The following is a 25,284-nucleotide window of genomic DNA, read 5'->3' on the forward strand; positions in this document are numbered from 1 at the left end:
GGATTGCAATGCATGTCACTGTACCTGGCTTTTCCTATGGCTATTGGAGATAGAAGTTAGGTCCTCATGCTTGTGCTGGAAGCACTTTGTAGGCTAAGCCATCTCCCTAAGTCCTCAGTCCTCATTTTAAATTTTTCATGACATTTAGCAATGCTACTTGTTTCTCATTTTGATCTGGACCTCCAGTTCTAATGTACGATTTTCCCTTTGCTCCCAGTTTTGGGTTTTATCAGTTCTAATTATCATATGATTAAAAGTTTATTAAATTAGAACACTTCTGATAAAACTAGTTTCCTTCTATATTAGTTTAAGCCTACATAAATGTATATAGTAGTTTATAAACTTTTATAAAAAGAAGTATTTGAAATTTTTCAGGTGGGAATTCATATAGAAGACAATACTCATTCAGTAATTTATTTGTATGTCCATTAATTTATCAAGTGCTTAATCAATAGACACTCAATGTCCTGAGTAATAACACAATTACTAAAAATAGTTACATATTATTGCTTTTGTACTATATGTGACATGAGTATCATATATGTCAAATACATTTGCATGTCTGTTTCATACTTATCTGTTTCAAGGGCTCATGTCAGGCTTTCTGTTCCTTTTTCTTTTTTGTCTTAACTAATTATCTGAATGGCCTCATCCAGCCTCATGACTTTAAGTGACATCTACATACTGAAGACACCTCAATTTTCATCTCTAGTCCAGACCACTCCTTGAACTCCAGGATCATATATTCATTTGCACATACACATATCTCCTTATATGCATAAGAACATCTCAGGTTTAACAAGTTAAAAGTCAAGCTTCCAAGTATGTCCCATAAGTCTGTGTAATTAGAGTCAATAGTAACTCTGGACTTGTGTTCATCACACCAACCTCCTTCTAAGGTCTGCCCCCTCCCCCCATCTGCCATCCCTAAATTAATCAATGAATCTTGTGGTCCTATTTCAAAATTAGAGAGAATCCACCAACTTATCACCTTTTTTTGTTATTGGGCTTCTACAAATGACAATCCTTTCTTGCTTAGGTAATTGTAAAAAGTCCTAAATACTAACTTTGGTTTCCTTACTGAGTTTTACAGTGTATTCACAGCCCAGATGCCATAATGATCTGTTCAAATCCAGTTGCAGTATGCCATTCATATGCCCACAATTCCTCCAGGGCTTCTTGCCTCACTCAGAGCAAGAGGCCAAACCCTTCCATTCCCTCACATTCTTGTCCTCATTCCTTACTTACTCTATGCAGGCTACTCCGATCTCCTCACTGATCCTTATACACGCAGTAGGATCCTTCTCTAGGACCTTTGTAATGGGTGATAATTCTGTGTAGACTGCTCTTGACCTTGATACTTTATGACCAATCCCTTACTTTCAGAATGCTTTGTTCAATGATAGTTTCTTAGTGAGGTTTGTCCTGACCACATTACTTAAACTATCTGCCTATCTATCTATCTATCTATCTATCTATCTATCTATCTATCTATCTATCTTTCTTTCTTTCTCTATTTCTTTCTTTCCTTCTTTCTTCCTTCCTTTCCTTCTTTTTCCTCTTCCTCTTCTTCATCATCATCATCATCATCATCATCATCATCATCTACCATCTCTTCATCCATCCACCTATCAAGCATATAAAAAATTTCTATGTCTCTTCTTTCTTGCTAGCCCTAATTTCTGATAAGGCAGGACTTGTATTTGTTTGGCTACTAATGACTACCAAGAGGTTAATATCCAATAGTTATTACTGTGACAGTGTTTACATATTTAAGTTTATTCACCTAGTTTCCTATGGATGTCCTGTTTTTGCTGTTGCCATGTTTTTTATGATATTGCTACATTTTGTTTATGGATTATGATGTAAATTGCATAGAATTTTTCACTCTACAGAATTATCTGGATTTAACTCTTTAGGAAAAAGATTTTGAAGTGTACATGTAGGGGATTTCAGTGGGCACTGACCTTGAAACATCCTCTGAATAGAGAAATTCACCTGTGATTTTATTGCAAAAGAAATTTCTGCTTTAGCAGTCAGAGGGCCCTTTAAGTTCTCTCTCTCTCTCTCTCTCTCTCTCTCTCTCTCTCTCTCTCTCATACACACACACACACACACACACACACACACACACACAGAGAGAGAGAGAGAGAGAGAGAGAGAGAGAGAGAGAGAGAGAGAGAGAGAGAAATCCTGTTGGATATTGGCTGATTCTAGGACCTATTTATTTAGGGAAGGGAAGCTCTTTTTAGGAGCAACAATTTCCTGAAGAAAGAAAAAATCAGTGCTTGGGTCCTGAAGGGCAGAGTCTGAGTGGTGATTTCAGCACTAATACTCAAATTCAAGAGGAAAATGCTGGATAGTTGAGTGTACACATCTTCAACTTTAGGAGATTTTGGTCAAATTATTTTTCAAATTGGTGTTTTTCAATTGATAATTTTTTGTAATGAGACATGACTTGTTTTGATATGTTCATAAATCAGAAAATTCCACTCCAATACCTTATGAGTCAGGAGGAAACAGTTTGGGGGCTATGTGTATGTGCTTCCAATGTCATTGCATCTAAAACTGAAGCTTAATAAGTTGACCTGCGATAGCTGTACACACAGGGATGGACACTGAATTGCAATAGGTCAAACACTCTGTCTCAGAAATGAGAAAGAGATGAGCCAGTAGGGGTACATTATTCTCCCACAGGGCTGTACTGAGAAGCACATTAGGCCACCTGAATGTTCTTCACAATTTAGCTATTTATACCTTGTCTTTGCTTCTGGTTCATAGCTCATATTCTGTTTGTTGTAGATCATTCACACTCAGTTAATCTGCCACCAGTTTTGATGGATCAGGCGAAGTGTTCTGGAGAAGGGAACATGAACACCTATAAATCTAAAACCTTGAGGTATTGAGATGTCAGACAGTGAGCACACTTGTCCTTACCAGGAATGGGACAGAGTTTGTTCTATTTTTACATCACTCACCTCACCCTTCTCTTCTTAATACTGAATGAACTCCAGGGACAGGAAAAAGGACAGTAACTTGAATAGCTTTGAGCTGTTGAGGACTTAGAGAGTTCCAGGCAATACTTAGTACTTCATGCATCTTACTTCATTTGTGTTTATTTTTGGAAGGATATAAGTGGGTTCATTAGAGATGAGGAAGGGAGGCTTGGAGAGCATATGCCTTCTGAAGTATCAAGGGGGCTTGGTAGGAAGGTGGCATGGTTAAAGGAATGGTTCTGGACTTGGTCCTTCTGGATTTCAACCCATGCTTGGACATTTGGTGGTAATTATGTTCAAGAAATAAAATCTCTGTTTCATATTTGCCCTCATATGTATCATAGGGACTTAATAAGTCTGCAGACCACCATGACTAGTACCCAGATGCTGGAAGGGCTCAGTGAAAGCACAGAAACTCCAGCACAGGGAAAGGGCTTCAAATCCAAATTTATTATTTCATCTCTCATATCCTTCGCCATTTTGTTTGTCTCCACTTGAATTTTTTTTGTGTGTGTGCATGTGTGTATGTGTGTGTGTGTGCGTGTGTGTATGTGTGTGTGTGTGTGTGTGTGTATAGCTATGTGTGCATATGTGTTTGTGTCCTCATTGAGACCAGAGATCAACATTGGGTGCCTCTCTCACTTGATCTCCTCCTTATTTTTTTGAGGAGGCATTTCTCAACTGAACCTGGAGCTCATCATTTCTGCCAGATGAGCTGGTCAGAAAGCCCCAGCCAGGAACCTTCATGTCTCTAGTTTCTCAGTACTGGGATTATAGAACACACCTCCATATTGGGCTTTTGGTGAGGATGTTGGAACCCAAAAGTACTCATTCTTGAGTGGCAAGCATTTTACTACCTGACCCAACATCTTTGCTCTTGGGTCTAACAATTTTTCTAAAGGAACAATAGAAAGTCAGTGCTGTCTCTGGCTTCACTTTTGTTCAACTATCTCAGAAAAATAAAAATTACATTCACACAAAACCCAGTAAACATGATGAAATCAGCTTTATTAAATATAGGAATTAGAAATAGTTCCTCCAAGCAAGAGGATGGATTAACCAAACTATAACAAATACCTGGAAAACTCAGCAATAAAATCCAGCAATTAGAAAAATCAATGATTTGATGCCTGCAACTTTTAGGAATCTCCAGAAAATTATGATGAATGGGAAAAACAACAGACTTTTGAAGTTAGATACCGTATGATCCCATTTGTAGAACATTCTTAAAATGACTGAACATTCTTCTCCATTCTATACCAATGGAGAAGAGATTGGTCAATGCAAAGGATTAGGTGTGGGGAACATGGATCAAGGGGGATGAGTTTAGTTGTAAAAGGGCATCATGGGAGATCTTGCATTGTTACAGCGGACATGAGACTGCACATGCAGGAAGAGGATAGTACCTAATTCTCTTCTCTGTTGTCTTGTTGCCTCTGTCTTTCTGTGTCTATGCCTCTGTTCCTCTCTCATACACAATCACCTCACTAATATAAGGAAAATCATATAAATTTGAATAAGATCAGCAAGTCATATCGATGTATTTATGGTACTCCATTTTTTAACTACAAAATTTTCTATTGGAGGTGTGGTGTTTTGAATGAGAATGCCCCCATAGGCTCATATGTTCGAATGCTGGGTCTGCAGTTACTGGAGCTTTTTGTAGCCTCATTGGAGTAGGTGTCATCTTGTTAGAGGACATATGTCATTGGGAGTGTGCTTTGAGGTTTCCAAGTCCCATTCCAGTCTCAAGCTCCCTCTTTCTGCCTGCTGCCTATGGATCAGGATGTAAAGCTCTTACCTACCGCTCCAGCTCCATGCCTAACTGCATCCCACCATGATGTTCATGGACTAACCTCTAAAACTAGAGGCAATCATGCCATTTATCTTTTGTAAAAGTTGTCTTGGTCATGGAGTCTCTTCACAACAGCAGAACAGTGACTAGGACAAGGGGAAACCGGATAAAGCTGATGTAGAATCTGAATGTGTGTTTCTAACTTCCTTTGAAAGTGTTCCATAATTATCTAGGTGAAATTTACCATAAAGCTAGGATGGAGATTATCTTCTCGGCCCCCCTTTTTTCTAGCTACTTTTGTTCTAACGAGAAAATCTTCCATGGAAATTCTCAGAGAAAACTGTTGTTGTTTTAGTTACCTTTCTCATCCTCATGAGAAAATACCTGACAGAAACAACCCGAGAAAAGATTTAGTTTGGCTCAGTTTCAGAGGACTTACTCCATCATCACTTGGCCCCACGTGCTGAAGCCAAATGTCACGGCCATGGCACTGGGATTGTGTCCCAGAAGAAAGCTGCTTTCCTCAGAAAGCAGACCAAGAACTAGGGACTGGTGCCATTTATTACCTCCAAAGTCACATTCACAGTGACCTACTTCCTCCAGCGAGGCCCCAGCTTCTAGACCTTCCACCCTTCTCCCAAATAACACTACTAGCTGGGGACGAGGAATTAAACATACAAGCCCAGGAAGGGTACATTTCTTGTTCGTACTCACACCACAACAGTAGTGCTTGCCTGTTAAGTCAGAGGTCACAGACACAGAGGAGGGTGAAGCTCAAATAGAGTGGTGATGGATGGGAGATACCTTCCACTTAAAACTGCCTTCTCCTCTGGTTGTTAGAGGAAACAAATTTTGTTTTCAGAAGATTTTTCCTTAGATTTTCTGTGCAATTGTTTTAGAAGTATAGCAGTTACTCAGACCATACGTTAATTTCATTTTAGCCATAAAACCATATGAAAATACATTACTCCAATATTAAGTATTAACATTGGCTTCAAAGTTCAAGTTGCCTTCTCTTATTTTTCACATTTGCCATCTTCTCCAGAATTTAGTTGTCTAATCTATGATTTTTCTCCTCATACTAAATGCAAACATATACAAATAAACACACTATACAACATAAGTATCATACTACAGATACAATGCTGTTTTTTCTTGACCAAACATTCTATTTTTAGTATTTATTTATATAGATGTATTTGAATCTAATTCATCGTAACAGCTATAGAGTATTTCATGATGCATATGTTCCACAATTTTTCTGCTTTTCTGATGAAAAACATATACTTGCTCCCTAGTTTTTCCTATCACAGGTATAGAAGGACTCACTTTCCCACCACCCCTGCTTACACCTGTCCAAAGCTGACCTGGGGCTGGGAACTTGGATAGGAATCCTGCAACATCAAGATGGTAATGATTTGCTTTCTGTTCTTAGAAGGAACACATAAACACCAGAACAGGTTTAAATCTGCTTAATCAAACAAAGATAGGTGTGTAGTTGAGAAAACAAGCAACAAACATCAGAAGTGATTGTACATCCCTCGACTAAATCAATGGCAACTCATTTCAGTAAATGACACCCTGGTAGTTGCCAATCAGTGACAACATCATCTTTGGAATGGCAGCCAGTCCAATCAGGCTCATTCTAAGTAATGTATTTCTAAGGTTAATGTCAATCTAATATCCTCTATAAGAAACCATGCTTCCTAGAAGAACGCCATCCTGCCATGCACTATGCCATCACTGGACAGGAGCCTTTCCCCCAAATACATTTTGTATAAGATGAGTGGCTGGATTTACTTAATAAGGTACCTGGCCACACCCAGTCCCTTGCTTAAGGAACAACAGGCCTATCTTGGTTTCAGACATTTTTCTCTTTTGACATTATTAAATCGTGTATTTTAGATATATAGTCATTTTTTCCTATCCAGAGCAGAAGGGCTAATCATAACTCAGCCTCTGTGATTCTTCTCTTTTTCTTCCTTTGAGAAGAACTCAGTGAGAATCTTGGTTTGTGAATTTCTCTTATCAGGCAAGTCAATAAATTAGTCTAGTGGTCATTGTCTATTCATATAAATGATCTTACAATGAATGTTCATTCCAAGCCTTCCCAAGTTAGAAAAGGATCACAGAGGAGGGTGTCTTTTTCAGAAACTGCACACTCCCTTCTCGAGTTATAGGGGCCCATTAGTGGAGTTGTTATTATCAGAACTGTGTGAGGCCTATGGTTTTGTTACTATAAGGGGTATGAGCTTCACATTTTAACTCAGATTTCCCAGTTCCTGTTTGATTGCCTCGGGTATTTCTCAGAGCTGTGATTTGGATGCTTCTTTGGCAAGGTCCATATATAAAGGCTTAGTCTCTAGGGGTCAGTGTTGGCAGATAGGAGCTGTGGACCTCACAGAGGCCTGGCCTGATGGAAAGCCCTGGGTTCCTGAAGACATGCTCTCATAGGAATTACAGGACCTCAGCATCTCTCTCTTTCTCCCTGTTGCTCTTATTCTCTTTCTTGATTTACCTCTGTCTCCTTCCTTGATTGAGAGGAGAGTACTTGCCATGACTTGAACTCTTGAAACAATGTGTTAACTATACCCAAAGCTGAGGGCAATACTGTCACCCAGTCTACAACTTGAATTTTCAGAACTCATGAGCCAAACTAAATCTCACTTCCCTTCACAAGTAGCTTATGCCAGGTATTTTATTATAGTGACAGAAAACTGGCTGGTACAATAATTAATTTAGTGTTTTCTTAGAGGAGTTACCTGTTCTTAAACTAGCTTTCTAGGTAATTTTCTTATGAGTTATTTATAAGTTCTCTATATTAATGTTTTGCTATAAGCTATCTACAGCAGTTATTGCCTCTTGTCACCTGTAATATTCTTACAAACTTAATTGAAAGCCAGATTTGGTAGTTCATATCTATGATGACAATAGTTGGAAAGTGGAGGTAAGAGGGTCAGAAGTTCAAGGCCAGCTTTGGCTATCAAGGGAGTTAGAGACCACAATGGGTCCCTTAACTGGGGGTGTATATATGAAAGGCAGTGTCTTGTCTTTACTACTCAGCAGGTTCTAGTTCTTTAGGATGCCTCCTGATGCAGCCTTTATAGGATGGGTCCCACTGATAAAATATTTTTAGAATCAGGAATAAACCCATGAATTTGCAATCTATTTATAGTTCTAATGACTTACCTCTTAAGAAAGAGGGACATTTTCACTATTGTTCTTTCTGTTTCTTTTCTGAACATTTCACTTCCTGTTCTTTCAGGAAGGTAAGGTTTTGATTGACAAATGCTTTGATACTGAACTGAACAGAAGAAGAAGAAACAAGCTGCTAGGTGTTCTTTTGTTTAGGCTTCTGTCTTCATTATACTTCAGATATATCCTGACTTGTACACTCTGTATTCTGATGTATTGCTCACTGTGTTGGCAAATCAGTATTTAATTGAACTTGGACAACCCCTTATTGCTAATTATTTCTTGCCTAAGGAAGAGACCCATTATTTTCTTATCATTCCCAGGGCTGCTGTCAGAGAACATCCTATTTAACCAATTTTTAGCCATTAGCCAGAACTTATTTGCTAAAACGATGAAGCTAATGATGTGTTGGGGTTGATGACTTATTGCCATAGGACAGTGTGCGCTGGATAATGAGGAGATGGCAACCTACTCCTTGGGCTATCTCTATCCCTAATTAACACCTCATTATTTACTGAATTGTACCTCAAAAAGTTATGCTTAATAAAAACCTGTAATGCAATGCAAAACCCAACACTAGGTAATCCAAGAACCATGCTGTTCCTATTTGTCCTTTTATATTGACTAACCAACTCTGAGTTTTACTGTTTTTCCTTTCAAGGGAAATGGGAGCTACATGAGTATCTGGGAGGGTTTGTCATGCCTTAGCTGATGTGATGGTCAAGATGGGTTATTTATGGCCCCATCATCTACACTGGAGAGCAGGACAAAGAACCAGCAGTCACTACTACAAGAGTCCAAGTGTATTGACCTGTCCCCCGATTTGTTTGAAAAGCATAGAAGAATTTATGTTTGGATTTCTGTTAAAGGATGGATAAATATTTCCCAATAGTTAAAGGAATTTATTGCCAGGTGGATTAGCAATGTCAACTTTGTGAGCAAAGTAACATGAATCATTTCCTGGGACTAAAGCAGACTACTTGAAGGTGATTTGGTGATGGTGGAAGGGTTAAGGGAAGAGACTGGGATTGCAGAGAGTTGTGAAGAACTTCGTACATGAAGATGAAGAGCTAAGACATGGTGTCAATAATAATAGGAGAGCACATGAAGTTCTAAAGCAGGACACGGAGTGATGTGAGTTATTGTTTAGATGAAGTTTTTTCCCCTGCCTCATAGAGAGCAAGCTGGCATGAGGAGAGTCTAGTGGTAGAACAGCTAGACAGATGATCCTGCTGTCCCAGAGGCAGACAGAGAGGGCCTGAAGCCAGGCAATGACACTCACAGAAGGGACAGGAGGCCAGGAAACAACTGCATCACCAGTGTTGAAAATTCCATGTTGAAGATTTCAGATCATGACTTTGAGAGATGATGCTACAAACCTAAGTGGGGCCTCAAAGAACTCAGTACCAATTACAGTATAATCGTGACTGGCTGATTGACACCAAGAAACAGCTTCACTTCCCTGGGTACATTTTTAGTAACTTAAATCTTTTTAAATTAATTACTGCATTTTCCCCTTTCCCAGTCCTCTCTCCAACCCCTTCCATATACCCCAACCTTGATCTCTCTCAAATCCAGGGTCTATTTTTTCTTTAATGGTTGTTACACATAAGGAAGAGTGAACACAAGGGAGATGGGAAAGTGTTCACTGTGCTGGGGAGGTAATGGGAAGTGTTCACTGTGCTGAGGAGGTGATGGGAAGTGTTCACTGTGCTGGGGAGATGATGGGAAGTGTTCACTGTGTTGGGGAGATGATGGGAAGTGTTCACTGTGTTGGGGAGATGATGGGAAGTGTTCACTGTGCTGGGGAGATGATGGGAAGTGTTCACTGTGTTGGGGAGGTGATGGGAAGTGTTCACTGTGCTGGGGAGATGATGGGGAAGTGTTCACTGTGCTGGGGAGATGATGGGAAGTGTTCACTGTGCTGGGGAGGTGATGGGGAAGTGTTCACTGTGCTGGGGAGGTGATGGGGAAGTGTTCACTGTGCTGGGGAGGTGATGGGGAAGTGTTCACTGTGCTGGGGAGGTGATGGGAAGTGTTCACTGTGCTGGGGAGGTGATGGGGAAGTGTTCACTGTGCTGGCAGGAGGAGGTGAGCTTAGCTCCCCAGTGCTCTTGCAAGCAGCTGTGTCTGGTAGTGTGCATTCATAATCTCAGCACTGCGGAGACAAGACACAGAGTCCGAGGAGTCCCAGGCTCCATCTAGACAACTGACCACCTCTAGATTCAGTGAGAAACCTTGTTTCAAAAAGTAAGAGAGAAGGCAATTGAGGAAGACAGCTGATAACAACTTCTGTCCACCACACGAATGCACATTCATATCCGTGTTTACACACATATAAGTGTATACACATATAGACTAATAAATAAAATGAAGTAGTTAACTTTACAATTCCAAGATTTTTTTTCCCCACTAAAAGATTCAGTTATTCTAAGATTCTCCCCCAGCTAGCTTTTTAGTACTCCTGAACTCAGTGGTACATGAAAACACACACACACACACACACACACACACACACACACACTGCCTTTAAGAACCTAACAGTCATTGGAAATGCTGAAGACACTTCACTTATGGCATTTGAACTTGATAAAACAGAGCATCCTAAACAGATTCAAGGGGAGGCTATGCATAGAACTCAAAAAGAGATCAGGAAATATGCACAGGGAAGATGATTAAAAACTGAAAACTATTCCTCTTACCCACTGCGTTTGTTAAACGCTCGCTGGTTATAGAAAACATTGCACTTCAATGATTGAACAAAGTACATAAAATTCTGCTCTTTTGGGTGCATAGTTTACGAAATCTTTAAATGTAGCTCTCAGAGTCTGTGGTAAAGTTTCCAAGCCTGTTACAGTAAAAATGACCACAAAGCACAGATTTAATGGGAATTATCAGCAATAAAAGTCACAGCCCTCCCTCCCCCACCTTGCTGCCAGGTCTCCTGCTAAACACTTCATGTCAAGGTGTAAACACTCCTTTTGGTCCCCTTCATTTTTGTGAAGCAGGCTGAGGCTATTTCATGCCACATTGAAAACATTTTCTCCCAAGGATACTGAATAACAAAATCTGTGTCTCAGTTTCCTAGAAAGCACATCCATTTACTGATAAAGTAATTAATTTTGTAAGTTTTGTATCATTTAAGGTTTTCTCAGGTAAGGGGAGATTTTTCCCAATATGAAGAAGAATGCAGAGTGTGTGGAATCTGGCCTTTGGCCTTCTAATTATTTTTCTAAGTGGAATATTAATAACACATGTGTAGTTAGAGTTTTCCTGCCTGGCCCACAGTCAGGACAAATCTCTCTCACCTGCCAAGCCCATAGATGCTCAGAACCAACCAAGTAAGCACACAGAAACTTATATTGCTTACAAACTGTATGGCTGTGGCAGGCTTCCTGTTATCTGCTTCTTCTATCTTAAATTAACCCATTTCTGTTAGTCTATACTTTGCCACATGGCTTGTGGCTTACCGGTGTCTTTACATGTTGCTTCTCATGGCAGTGGCTGGCAGTGTCTCTCTCTTCGCCTTCCTCTTCCCAGAATTCTCTTCTCTGCTTGTCCTACTTCCTGCCTGGCTACTGGCCAATCAGCATTTTATTTATCCAGAGTGATATCCACAGCACACATGTCTCTCAAACTCTTAAAGACAAAAATACAACAAAAAATGGAGTGTTTCACCCATGGACCTTGGCTCTTAGCCTTTAATATCCTCACACCTGACAATGGGCTTATACAAGGGATGGGAGACAAATAGGAAATAAACTCAGAGACAGCACCTTGCCTTCAAGTTCCAAACATACACTTCCTAGCTTCCAGGACAACCACACAGCCCTCAGGAGTCAATGAGGGAGGACAGACACTTATAGCATACTTCCTGCAGAGTCACCAGGAAGCGGCTAGAAATCAGCAGTGCTGTGCGATAACTGTCGATTATATTTGGTCTAGAATTTGGTTAGGAAGAGGTCAAATACAGGGGGATATGATACACTTGGCGATGAGATATCCTATCCGTAAATGCTAAAATGTTGTCAGGCTAGTCTCAAACTCAGGGGCTCGTGTCTGCCTCAGCCTTCGAAGTAGCTGGGACTTTACAAGCATGAACATGTACCGCCATGCCTCACTAGAGAAAACTGTTCAAATTCATTCATTTGTGTACTTATTCATTCAATAATGTTTGCTGGACATAGTGTTTTACAGGCATTGCCGGAGCTAGCAGGATGAATAATGCACATCTAGGAGTAGTTGAGACAAGGAGATCGAGTGTATCAGAATGGGATGAGGAATGTGAAGAAAAATGAATAGAAAAGTGAGCTGAAGTGTGCGTGAGGGGCTAAGAAGGCTTTGGGTTATTTTGTTTATTGTGTGCCTAGCAAGTGTTCTGCCACTGAGTTACACTCCCAGCCAAAGATGCTGCTTTTTATTTTACGTGTGTGTGTGTGTGTGTGTGTGTGTGTGTGTGTGTGTGTGTGTGTGCCTGAGTGTATGCAGGTGCATACAAATGCCTGGAGAGGACACTGGAGAGGACAGAAGGCATCAATCAGATCCCCCGAAGCTGGAGTTACAAGTGTTTGTGAGCCGCCTGATGTGACTTCCGGAAACTAAATCCCATTCCTCTACAAGAGCAGGAAGTACTCCTTAGCATCTCTCCAGCACCTCATTGGTTTTAAGTATTGAAGATACTTCTCCCAGCTTGTGAACTCTCTTTAGGAGCATTCACTCACCAGAGATCCTTACTGTTGATGTAATCTAGTTAATTAATATTTCTTTGTAGTACTCAACTCTCTATTTAAAGAATTATTTCCCTGCACCTAGTTCATAAAAAATAAATTAAAAAAACTTGGCTTTTATTCTTTCAAGCTTCATGGCTTTACCTTTGGAAGTTAGGACTTTAATTCTCAAATTAATGCCTTCTTTAGTTTGTAGCGTGAAGTAGTGATCCAAACTCAATTCTTAAAATGGGATGCAGGTTTTTCAGTGGAATCTTCCCAGCCAACCCTTTCATCATTGGTTTGGTGATAAAGAATTGCTTCCAATCTTTGCAGTCCACTTACTTCCCCCCAGCTCTCCTTTTGCTCCTGGAGTGTGTACTGGTTGATTTTCAACGTTGACTTGACACAAATTACAGAACAGGAAACAATTTTATAAGCTATACATCTGATAGAAGACTAACATCCAAAATAAATAAAGAACTAAAAACACTAGATATCAAGAAAACAAATAACCTACCCAGTTAAAAATGGGATACAAATCTAAACAGAGAATTCTCAAAAGAGGAAACTCAAATGGCCTAGAAATACTTAAAGGAATGTTCAACATTCTTAGTGATCAAGGAAATACAAATCAAAATTATTGTGAGATTTCATCGTACCCACTCCTCCCATCAGAATGGCCAAGATCAATAACACAAGTGACAGCTCACGCTGGCGAGGATGTGGAGTAAGGGGAACACTCAGCCATTGGTGGTTGGACTGCAAACCCGTATAGCCACAATGGATTAACTTATTTTTTAATTTTTCTTTTCTTTTTTTTTATAGACTCTCTTTCTTTTTATCCTACAGGTCATTTGGGTATATATTATGGCTTCCAGTTTAGTGTTTTTATGTGATTTCTGAGTATAGGAAAAAGTGAATCTTTGTATCTATATCTGTTTCTTGTCTTTTCTTGGACTCTATTTGTTTTGTCCTATTCCTATGTGTTAGTTTTTGTCTTCTGTTATGTTATATTAATTATATTATATTATTACCCCTTAGGAGCCTATTTGATGATGAGGATAGACCAGGGTGAGAAGGAAGATGGGGAGAAGCTGGGAGGAGCAGAAGCAGGGAAACCGTTCTTAGGTTATATTATGTGAGGAAAAAATTGACTTTTTCATAAAATAAAAATGAGCTTCAAAGCACATACAGACATATTTGAAATCCCCCTTCACACCTTAGTTTGTGAATCTGGAACCAGCCAGCCAGAGCTATTGAGTGACAAGCCCATCCCCATCTTGCAGTTCAGACCCTGGTCCTAGAGTGGCGTTTAGATCACTTTGCTCCTTGAATTTTCCAGAGACTCTAGTTCCAGTGAGTGAATTAATAATGTTAAAAATGTTCTATTGCTTAGGATTTCCCAGTGTTTGTTTATTAACTGTCTGCCTTGAGATAACAATGGATTGGGGTGGGTTCTTTTTTTATTAGTTCTTGGGGAGTTTTCTCCAATGTGTTTTGATCCTTTTCACTGCCCACTTCTTCCCCACACACCCAACTTGTGTCCTTTTTTAAAACTCTCTCTTAGGTGAATGTTTCTAAATCATTTAAAAGAGTTAAAGAGTTAAGAAGGCATTGATGAATGAATGGGAAGAAGGCTCTGTGAGTAAAGCAATCGCTGAAGACCCAAGTTCAAATCCCCAGAACCCACATAAAAAGCTGGATGCAGTAATATATGCATATGTAATCCAAGAATGCCTCTCTTAGAGGAACTGGGAGGCAGAAACAGAAGAACCACTGGGAACTCTAGGACCATCTTGCTTGGTATATGCAGGAGCAGTGAGCAAGACAGATGCTGTCTCAAACAAAATGGAGGGCGAGGACAGACACTCCAGGTTGTCCTCTCTGGCCCCCACACGTGCATGGTGGCGCATTTCCACACATGCACACACCACACATATATGTACACATGTGCACACACATGCATGCACATGCACACACTTGAACATGTACACATGCATACACACGTATGCCCACATGTATGCTCACACACAGGAAATCACTAAGTATTTTACTGACAAAGCTGATCCTGCATAAGGTTAAACATTAGCATGCCATCTGCCCCTGAGGGGACTTAGATGAGGACTAAGTAATTATATTAGTTTCCTTAGATGGAAATTTCATCCATTGTATATGTGCAGAGAAAGGTGAGCAGGTGAATTAATTCTTTATCTACATTCTTGCTAAGAATTCTGGGTAGCAAATTTCTCTCCAACGATCCAAAGTAAACAAACACTTCAGCACTTTATCAAAGATATGTTATGAATGTGGCAGATACAGGGAGGTCATCGTAAATTGCCCTGTTAGTGTCATATTTCACAGAAGGAGAAACACATGATCAGAATGCTGGCAGCTGGCAGAGTCAGAGCCTAAGGAGACCCCTAAGGAGAGCCTCCGGTAACGGTGCTGGGTCTTCATTGCTTGCTTCTTTCTCGGATCATTATGGTTTCCTGGTCAGAGGTGCCCTCTGAGGTTATGATTCTCAACCTGGTGTATTCCTTGGTTTAGCTAACACTGGGAGAAAGTCGGGGTAGACATAGTTGCCAAGACGTTGTAGAGGGAACCCTGAGTCCCAATGCGCCTGCCCCAGCCGTCTGGTTGTACCTTCACAGCTTTGGCCTTGTGGAGAGTTGGGGAATATTTCTTACCCCTGCTTTTTTGGGAACAACCACACAATTTGCTTTTATCAAAGGGAAATATAGATTTAATCTTTTTTTTTTCTGCCATTGTGGTGGGGAGTACACACCCCAGATAGCACAGAGGATGCAGTTGCAGGAGAAGCCAGTGGATCAAAGCTGCCCAAGTCCATCCATGGCCACCAAGGAATATGTATTTGTTTTCATGTGGTGCTGAGTTTGCTGAAGCTAACATCAGGGCTGGGGAAATGGCTCAGTCAGTAAGCACTTGCTTCCTTGTAAGTGTGAAGACTTGAGTTTAGGTCCAAAGCTTGCTGGCCAGCTTGCTTGCTTTGCCTATTTGGTGAACTTCCAGGCCAGTGACAGATCCTGTCTCAAGCCAAAGGTAGAATGTACTTAAGGAATGCAAAAAACGAGATTGCTCCCTGATCTTCACATGCCTGTAGGTACATGTGCATGAACACAAACACAGACAGACACACATACATACCCACACACAGCAAAGTACAAAAAAAAAAAAACCCTTTATTTTAACCATTCAATTAAAAAATGCTGTCTTATTTCACTCTCCCCTGCACCCCCAAGTATCTGATTCATTTAAATTCAACTATTTGACTACAAAAATCAGAATTCTAATTTGTCTTGCTTTTCTAGCTATACTAGAAAGTTCATCACTATACTAACTATACTAGAAAATCCATCTGGGATTATGTGCTCCACTGTGGGGAGTGTCAGGGTGCTGGTGATGAATGTGAATCAATTCTTTCATATGTCTTTTCTTATATCGCACAATGCCATTTGGGCAGACCACATGCTTCATGACACTCTCTTTTTTAAATCAGGAGCAAGTAGCACCACTTGTACTTGAACCATTATCTCCAAGAGCCGAAGTGGGTTGTCATGGCCAGGTGGATCATGCAGAGGATGGGTTACCTCTGAAGGGAATGGGTAGTTCCCTTTCCTCATTGAGCTTCTGGCTGCTGCCACTGTAGTGTCTCTGCCCACCTCTGCCCAGTGGTCTTCATTGAAAGCTGTTGTATCAGCCTGGTACAAACAGGTGGAGCAGGATTTGTTTTCTGCACATTCATTGCTTTCTTTTCTTATTTTTAGCAACATTCTTCACGAAGATAATCATCCAAGAGATTGAATATCGAATTGAGAATTACAGGGTGCAGAATATAAATGATGGATTCAGAGAGAGAACCCAACTTTTCCTCTCATAATAAAGCATGAAGGTACCTATTGACACAGGAAATCACAGCCTGGGGACAAGAAAAATACAGATAATTCAAGCAAAAGACCTTCACCAGTCAGGCAGAAGGCTGAGTTCTCTAGGTGACTCAAGCTCCAAGCCTGTTGGTTTCCAGCAGTGTGGTACCTCTCAGTGTTCATTCGGTGGCATGAGACCACACTTGTTGGACAAACCAGGCTGCTATTAGGTACGATTAGAATTTGAATGTCCTCAGATAATTTTGCTTCTCTCTCTCCCTCCCTCCCTCCCTTCTCCCTCTTTCCTTCCCTGCCTTTCTCTCTCTCCATCTCTCTCTCTCTCTCTCATCTATCTATCTATCTCTCTCTGTGCTTGTGTGCATGCGTGTGTGCGTGTGTGTGTGTGTGTGTGTGTGTGTGTGTGTGTGTATGCATGTGTATGGACACACACATGCAGGTGTTTACATAGGTTTCTGTTTTCTACATGCATGCATGTATATATGTGATATATGTGTTTATAGGCCATAGGTCAACTTTGGGTGCCATTCCCCAGATGCTGTCCACCTTCTTTAGGGGGAACTAGGTCTCTCACTTGGACTGGAATTTGATGATTAGCCTAGGCTGGCCAGAGCCCCAGGGGATCATTCTGTTTCCACTTCCACAGCACTGTGATTATGAGCACATGCCACTGTGCTTGGCCTCTTTTAGGTGGGTTCTAAGAGTTGAACTAAGGTCCTCTGGCTTATTGTATAGACAGCTCACTGACTGTACTCTCCCCCCAGGCCCTACTTTTGGTTTTTATTCTTGAAATTAAAAACACCCAACTCTGTATACAAATATTAACGAATGCATGTGTGAGTGGTGGGAAATAAAGAATGCTCTGTAGCTTTATTGTCCTTTCCTTATCTGCTACCAATACAAAAGCTTCCTGGTTTTGACATGATAATTATGCTTGACAAATTTAGCAAATGAAAATACAAAGTGTCTTCTCTCTTAAACTTCAGAGAAGCAGCAAGTGATTTTAAGCTGTATTTATACTCAAATTATTTGTTGTGTGAAATTCAAATTTAACTGAGTATCTGCTATTTTATCTGGCAACTCTAATTAGGCCATAGCTTTTTTACCATGCAGCAATTAGAAGAAGTTGGCTGGAGAATACATGGGACTCTATGTACTAGTTTTGCAATGTTCCTATGGTAATGTGACTATTTGAAAATATAAAGGTCTTGAGAAGTCACTCTCCCTCTCTGTTCACTGTACACATGGGATGATGGGATGATGAGCATCCTCGGCTAACCTGGAGAGGAGACGGGGCTGCCATCATAGTGATGCATGTGTTATTTATTTGGCTATGGTGGTTTGGAGGAGGCTTGGTTCTATTCTTTGGGCTGTGGAAAATAACCAGATCAGACAGTTGTCTAAGACAAATTGTGTGTGGCCAACTTTCCCGCCCATTCAGCTCAAGCTTGGACTGCATCCCATCTTCGGGTGGCTGGGCAGCAAACAGCATTTGTATCTCATGTCAATAACAAGCTGCCATGCTTTCCATGGCCTTTAGGGACAAAGGTCAGCTGAAATTAAGGATGAATTTCTTTATCTGAAACTGCCTCCAACAGCTAAATATGTTACAGTGTCTAGTGGACCAGTACCATTCACTTCTGGGGTCCTCAGGGCTCAGTGCCAAGGTGATAGGCCAAGCCAACTTATTCCCCACCTGCCCATACAGAGGCCCTACTCCCTTGGTGGGCTGATGGCTCCTTCTTTCTCTCTGATTTGATAGTGTGATTCTCAAAGATTCTCAGTCCTATGCTCTTTTTTCATGGAACCAGTTGCCAGTCACCACAGTCCCCCAAATATGGATGAAAGAATAAGTCAGGTTCAGCAAAATAGAGGTGGCATGCTTTGCCCAAGAGTGCCCTGTGGATTTCCCCTCCTTATTTTCCTGGACTAGTAGTACTCAAGCATTCAGTCAACATATGTGACTCAGATTGCCCATGCCCTAAACATTTCTTTCTTGCATTTCTAATCTGTATTCACTGATTATGTCTTTGTAGGCAAAGTTTATATTTCAGCAGAGATAAAACTTTCCTCTAACAAGCCTAATTTTAAAAAATTTAAATATAGTATCAGTAATATAGAAAAATGCCTTTATAGCCACAATTCACTATTGGCAAGATTGTGGGCATGTTTGATTTTTTTTTTTTAAATTACTGTTGGATTTGAAAAAAAATAATAATCTATAAAATTTCTTTCACATATAAACCAGAGATTTCTGGTTTTCTTGTTGAATGACTTTTCTTCAATACTCTGAGTAATGACACCCACTAGCCAGATGCTGAAGAATGCATGTCAGTGTGGATGTCCCTGAGGACCAGTCACAATGGATAGCTAGAAAAACTCAAAAACAAGAAAACTACACTTGGAAGTGATTGCCAAAAGCATAAATGTTGTCTGTTAAGAGCAGGCTGATTGACCCTCAGTTCCAGTTTTTAATGTTGGCTAAATTGATGTGGAAAAACTTACCAACATTTTTATTTGGATTTAGAGTTCTAATGGGGATAAACTTTATTTTTTTAATCAGATTTTGGTCCTTTCATCAGGCTGTGGTAAATTTCCTATTCATATGCTTTGCCAGTTGATGCTTTGTATATGCCAAAAGATTTTTCTCTATTTGCATATTAATGTTTTTTGGCACTGTTTGCTTCAGAGAGAATTTTAATTTTTTTATAATTAAATATATATATATATCTTGACTTTTATATTTTATAGTTCCTGCCTTTGGTCTCCTGTTAGGAAGTCTCTCTCCCTTCCAAGACTGAAATATTGACCAAACATTAGCAATAACAAGAATTATGGCTGTTTACTTAGTTCATATTATCTACGAGAGAAACGATGAGTCACTGAACCTTGTGGAATTTGACCAAACTCTGTTAATGACCTAGCAGCCTCAGTTGACCTTTCCTTGAAGATAAGGGAACAGAGACTTGGGGGAACTTATGTGTCTTCCTGGAGGACACCAGGATAGGTTCACCTCTCAAGCTCTGTTAGATGTTGGCAGGACCAAGGCAGAGGGATGATTCCAGGGAGATGGGCCAAGTGGATGGCCGAGCGGCAGTGGGAGTGTGTGGTTCACTTGTCAGCTGCAGCAGAGCCTTTGGTCACCTCAAGGGAAAAATGAATTCATCTCTCAGGCTGGCGACAGCAGAAGGGGATGTGTACCAACTCCGAATCAACTTGTACTGGGCATCCTTTCACAGTGTATTTGAGACAAGAAGATAAAGCACATGAGAGACCCACAGCCAAGAACATCATAAAAGAAGCAAGAGAAATTGGAAAAAAAATATTGTGGCTTGCAGGAAATAGGATATATTGTTTGTTTAGTTCATGATGCCTCTTCTGTGCAAAATAACCCCTACTAAAAGAAAAGGAACATGAATATGCACATAAATATACACATACACACATATGCACACAGACACATACATACGTGTCTATACACACATAGACAGACACACATGCACACACACACACACACACACACACACACACACACATGCAAACATACTACCACCACCACTATAAGCTATGTTATGAAAAAGGTTGGATAGCATTTTTAAAACTATGTTAAGTGAGAATAAGAAAATATTTAAGTTGAATTTCCCACAAGCCAAGGTGCTGACTTAGAGAAAAGACAAAGGGAACAGAGGAAAAATCAAGGGGGGGGGGCATACTTCCTTATTCCTCTGAGTTTTCTTAGTAATTTCTACATGAGGATTTATTGCTATTTGACTGTAAGATTGAAATGGCCCATCATTTTTTCACTTTTATCTCATGTATTAATTGCTTCTCAAATGTATTTTAAATATTTCCATACTTTGCACGTCTCATCCCATGATGTCTGTCTCAGCTTTGCCATTCTTTGTGACAACAGGTACAGTAGAGGAAAACTTCAACCATATCTGGGGTTCCGGTGGGCCTGAACATAAAACCAACAGAACACAGAGGCAGGGGGAAAGCACCCAAGTATGTGAATAGAGGTTTGATGTGATGTCGAGGCAGTTTCAGAAATGAAGACCCAGAGAAACATGGGGAACTGTGTTTTATGCTTGTGCTTGATGGAACATGGGCAGAAGGGAGTATGCTTCTACAGCAATTAACTGGAGAGAGGAAAATGCAAGGCCTGCATGCTCAGATTCCTCTTGGTGTCTCTGTGTTTCCTGGCCTTTTTATGGGCACAGGACATGACACCTGTCACATGAGAGATTTTAAAGGGAGAAGGGAGAGAGGTCAGAGACACCATCTTGCTTCTGCTGTTTTCTCAAATGACAAGATGTCATATTTGGGGCAGTGTGCCCTGAACCCTGCCAACAGTGTGCTTCAACTGAATTATGGCCCTGACTTTAGATATAGCTCAAGTCAGTCATCAGCGACATGGCTGAGTTGCCTACCCACCTGCCTACCTTGACATATCTCTTCAGACCCCAGTCCATAGATACTTGATTTAGTTTTTCTATTAAACTAATTCATCTTTACATTGAGCGCATTAACCTCAACTTCTGATTGGTACTGTGTTGTTACCAAAACAAACGCAGAATTGTGAATGGAGCTTTAGAGAATTGCAAAGACTAACATGGGGCTGGGGAGCCAACTTAAAGCTTTTGTAACCTTTTGTGTGGCAGCCACCTATTTTTCTGGCTAATGAAGTCATTTCTGGCTAATTAAAGTCTTAAGTGCTTTAAGAACAGACTAGTACCTCCAGATTCAAAGTGCAATCCTGGGGACCATGTCTAAAACTGGACAGCCAAACCAGATGAACAAAGCTCATCTCGTCACTGAGTCAAATGATAGACAAGAGACAGCTCAATGGAGGAAGGATTATTTTGGCTTATGGTTCCATGTCTGGGAAGCCATAATGACTGGGGATCACCTGAAATGACAGGAGCTTTGAGTGTGAAAGCAGCAGATCGGGAAGCAGAGAGGTTGGTATGGCACAGGAACCAAACTGTAACACCCTGTCCTTGTTTCCATGGCCTTTACTCAACCAGTTAGGCTCCTCCATATCTGAAAGCTCCCACAGTCACTCAAGGCATCAGCTGGGGACCAGGTGTTTAAACATATCACTGAAATGCAGTTCACACTGAAATCCTTCAGGGACACTTGTTAGCTGAGCATCCACTGGATGTGAGTGCAGCTGGGAACTTTGGCTCTCTATTTCAGTTGGAAGTAGTTTAGATGCTTTTTTAATGTTTCTCTTTTGCTTGTAGAAGTTGGGATTTTCATAGCAAAGCAAAGTGGGCGATGGTTGATTCCTAATTTATTGACCAATAAATATCCCAATGAGATGAAATACTGTATACATCAGCCACATCTATTCTTTTCTGTATTACTTTGACATCTAGAGGCTGAATAGAATACCCTCTCCTGAGGTTGACTGACTCATGGAGAGGTAAACAACTCAGATCTGAATGGGCATTTCAAAGGCAGACAAATAGTGTCCATGTCTTCAATCTATCCCCACCCCACCCCCTTTATGGGCTGTCACAATCTAGGCATCCTCGAGACCTTGTCTGCACCCAACCTGTCTGCATTTTTAGCTGGGCACACACACCTCTCCTTGACAGACTGCACATTTTTCATGTGTTCCTGACTAAGAGGAATGAACACTAAGCACTATTCATGGGCTTCATCCTATCGACATGAACTTCTCACAGTTCTTGCTGGCTATAATTTTGAACCGTGGCTTCATTCTCTGTCTGGTACCCTGGCTTGGTGGTCTTTCCCAGCCTCTGCATCTAGATAGTTCTTCAGTCTCATCCTTGTGCCTCACCTGGTAAGATGGTGGCCTCTGAAAGCTAAATATCAATGCTTCACTCTGAGGTTGATGAGAAGTGGAAATCTAATTTCCTTCTTCTGCCTGTGACCTCCCCCTTTTCTCAGCTCCATTTCTTGATGAGACTGACCTTTCTCCAATATGCCCTTAGTACTTCCATTGAAAATCAGTTGATTGCTGATGAGTGGGGTTATTTGGGAGTACTACTCAGTTCTCTTTCCCTGGTCTGTGTACATCTTTGTGCCTATGTCATGCTGTTTAATCACTCCTTCTCCGAAGCCAGGTAGCACAACCTCTCTGATTTTTCTTTTTTGCAAAAGATTGCTTTGGCTATTTTGGGTTGTTAGTGCTTTCATATGATTTAAACATTATGTAGTATATACATACCTCAAAAGTTTATGGAGCACCCCATTAATATGTATCATCTTTATGTTTTCATGTAATCTAATCTTAAAAATGCTTCTCTCTTCCTGTATCTAAAATTTTATTTGATGTATGTTTATTTAATATGCTTTGATCTCATTATGGAATGGAGGTCACTTATAAATTGAATTTCTTCCAAAATTCCAAATGGACCAATAGGTACAACACCCTACATAATTTTATCTTTATTCATTTATTGTTCCCTTTGCCTGACCACAGGTGAAATAAGGATAATATTTACCAGCTTTTCTCCACTGCACACTTTCTGGCTCCAGTTCAGAAATAAAAAGAAACTTAACCTTCATTAAAGTTTTACATATTTTTCTACTCAAAATAACCCTAACTGTATTTGTAAGCCAGAAAATTACTCCACACATTTTCTCTTTTGGCAAGATCATATTATAATCTCTATCATCTATCACAGTAGATCAACTCTACCTCTGTTTGACTGTTAAAATTTAAAGATCGTTTATTTATTAAATGACTTACAAAACTGTACAGTTTCAAGGTCATTGTTACAGTTGCAAATAATTTTGGTTTTGCCTGGTCCTGGGGGCTTGGCTTAGAGGGGTGGCCAGGGCCCACAGGATGTTAGCTAGTAGGGCTGCTAGGATGCAGCTGCCCCAGAAGTACCCTTGGAAATCGCTTCTAATACTCTGCTATTACATGGTGATATTTTTGTGTACTTGAAGAAAACCCCTTCTATTGTAAGATTACTAAGATGGTCTCCAATTCCTGGCATCAATTATTCCTTCTCTCTAAGCCCGAGCTCCCGGAGTAGCTGGGACTACAGACACATGCCACTCGACCAGTGAAGAATGACCATTGACTTTTAGGAAGTGCTTGGGGTTCTATGAATATAGTTTCCTGCTTCTCATCTACCCATCTAAGTAAATTATATTTCTAGAGCCATTGTGAATTTCTCTTGTGGCAAAAAAAAAAAAAAGGAAACTAGCCATTGACTGAAATAAAAGCAGGGTGGGTGAGAAGAGCTTGAGGGTAGAAACAGAATAAGAGCCGAGTGGTTTGGGGAACAAAATCCAGTGGTGCCGAGGAAGGAGACAAAGGCAGGGCAGGCGGGAGGGCTGCACCAGAGCATCCTCTACTTTGTCCTCGGAGGCTTCCGTTACCTCGTGGTCTGTTGCGTTAAGCACCCGCCTTGTCTGCTGGGCTTACAGAGCCTCTTCACTGTTGAGCAGGAGCAAGGAGGGCTCTTTTGAGGTGGAGAAAGAATCACTACTTTAGACCAGTGCTGGGGTTTCAAAAAAGTCCAGTGAGCTGTGCTGAGAAAGAACAATGAAAGCAGGAAAAACAGGACACCAGCCCCCACTCAGCCCCCTTCATTCCCTAAATCTCACCAGGGGATGCTGGCGATAGCCTTTGACACTACATCTCCCTGTAAATAAAAAGCAAGCCTGTGGAAGCTGGTCGCTGAGTTTCACAAGTGGTGCCTGGTTTAGTTTCTCCAGGGATCCACTGTTTTCTTCCCTTTCTTCATACTTATGCTCTACATCAAGGCCAGGAGATGGGTTAGAAAGATAGTTATCTCAAGCTTCTCCAGAATTAGTTTCACTCACTTCATCATAATTCTCAGCTGTAGCCACATATCAGTCATTAAATCCTGGGGTTGGACTGGCGCTTATAGGCAACCTGTCCTGTTGCTTTAATCACTCTGATATAAGGATTGGACTCCCTGGGGAGACTTTGTAAGAAGAGTGTTTGCTCTCTTAGTCATGTCTGGGGAATTCTTAGGCTAAGCTTTGCCTCTGGCTCCTGGGTCATAACCTCGAATGTCCATATAGAAGAAGGCAACTTACCTGGTACCCCATCCAGATAAGGACAACTCTTATCTGACCCCACAGCCACGGTGCTATAACTTAATACAGGCATCCTTCTTCCCTGGACACTCACCAGCCATAGATTTAACATCAGCAATTTCACTATGGTCTTAACATGCCCTGGAAATGGTCTAACTTGTAATCTTGCTGGGACATTAACTTGAGTAATGCTTTCTGTGAGGCTGACACATAGAATTGAGTCACTTAACTTGGATGTGGACCTCTACAGAAGGGTCACTGTTCACTTTTTTAATATTTGTCTCCTCTTCATGTGTATAGAGCAAACTGCCATATAAATGACTTTTGTCCCTAATTTATGATTTACAAAGGATCCAAAAAGAGCCGTGAAAGTTTTCAGTTATATTTATTCTATTTCATGAGAGAATCGATGCCCTTGGTGGTATTATACATTGGTTATTTGAAGACCCTGTGAGGTATTTCTAATGAATGTCAATGATCTACTCACTTCCTCCTGGAAGTTTTCCTGAAGAGCTCTGAGCACTGCCTAAGCAAGACTTTATTACTACGAAGAAGATATAAATAAGGAGATATATTGGAGCCCATAAAGATTTTGACATGCCAAAAATCAAATAAAGTAATACTGCAGAGAAAAA

The sequence above is a fragment of the Onychomys torridus genome, chromosome 11 (assembly GCF_903995425.1).
Source record: "Onychomys torridus chromosome 11, mOncTor1.1, whole genome shotgun sequence".
In the NCBI taxonomy this organism is placed as follows: Eukaryota; Metazoa; Chordata; class Mammalia; order Rodentia; family Cricetidae; genus Onychomys; species Onychomys torridus.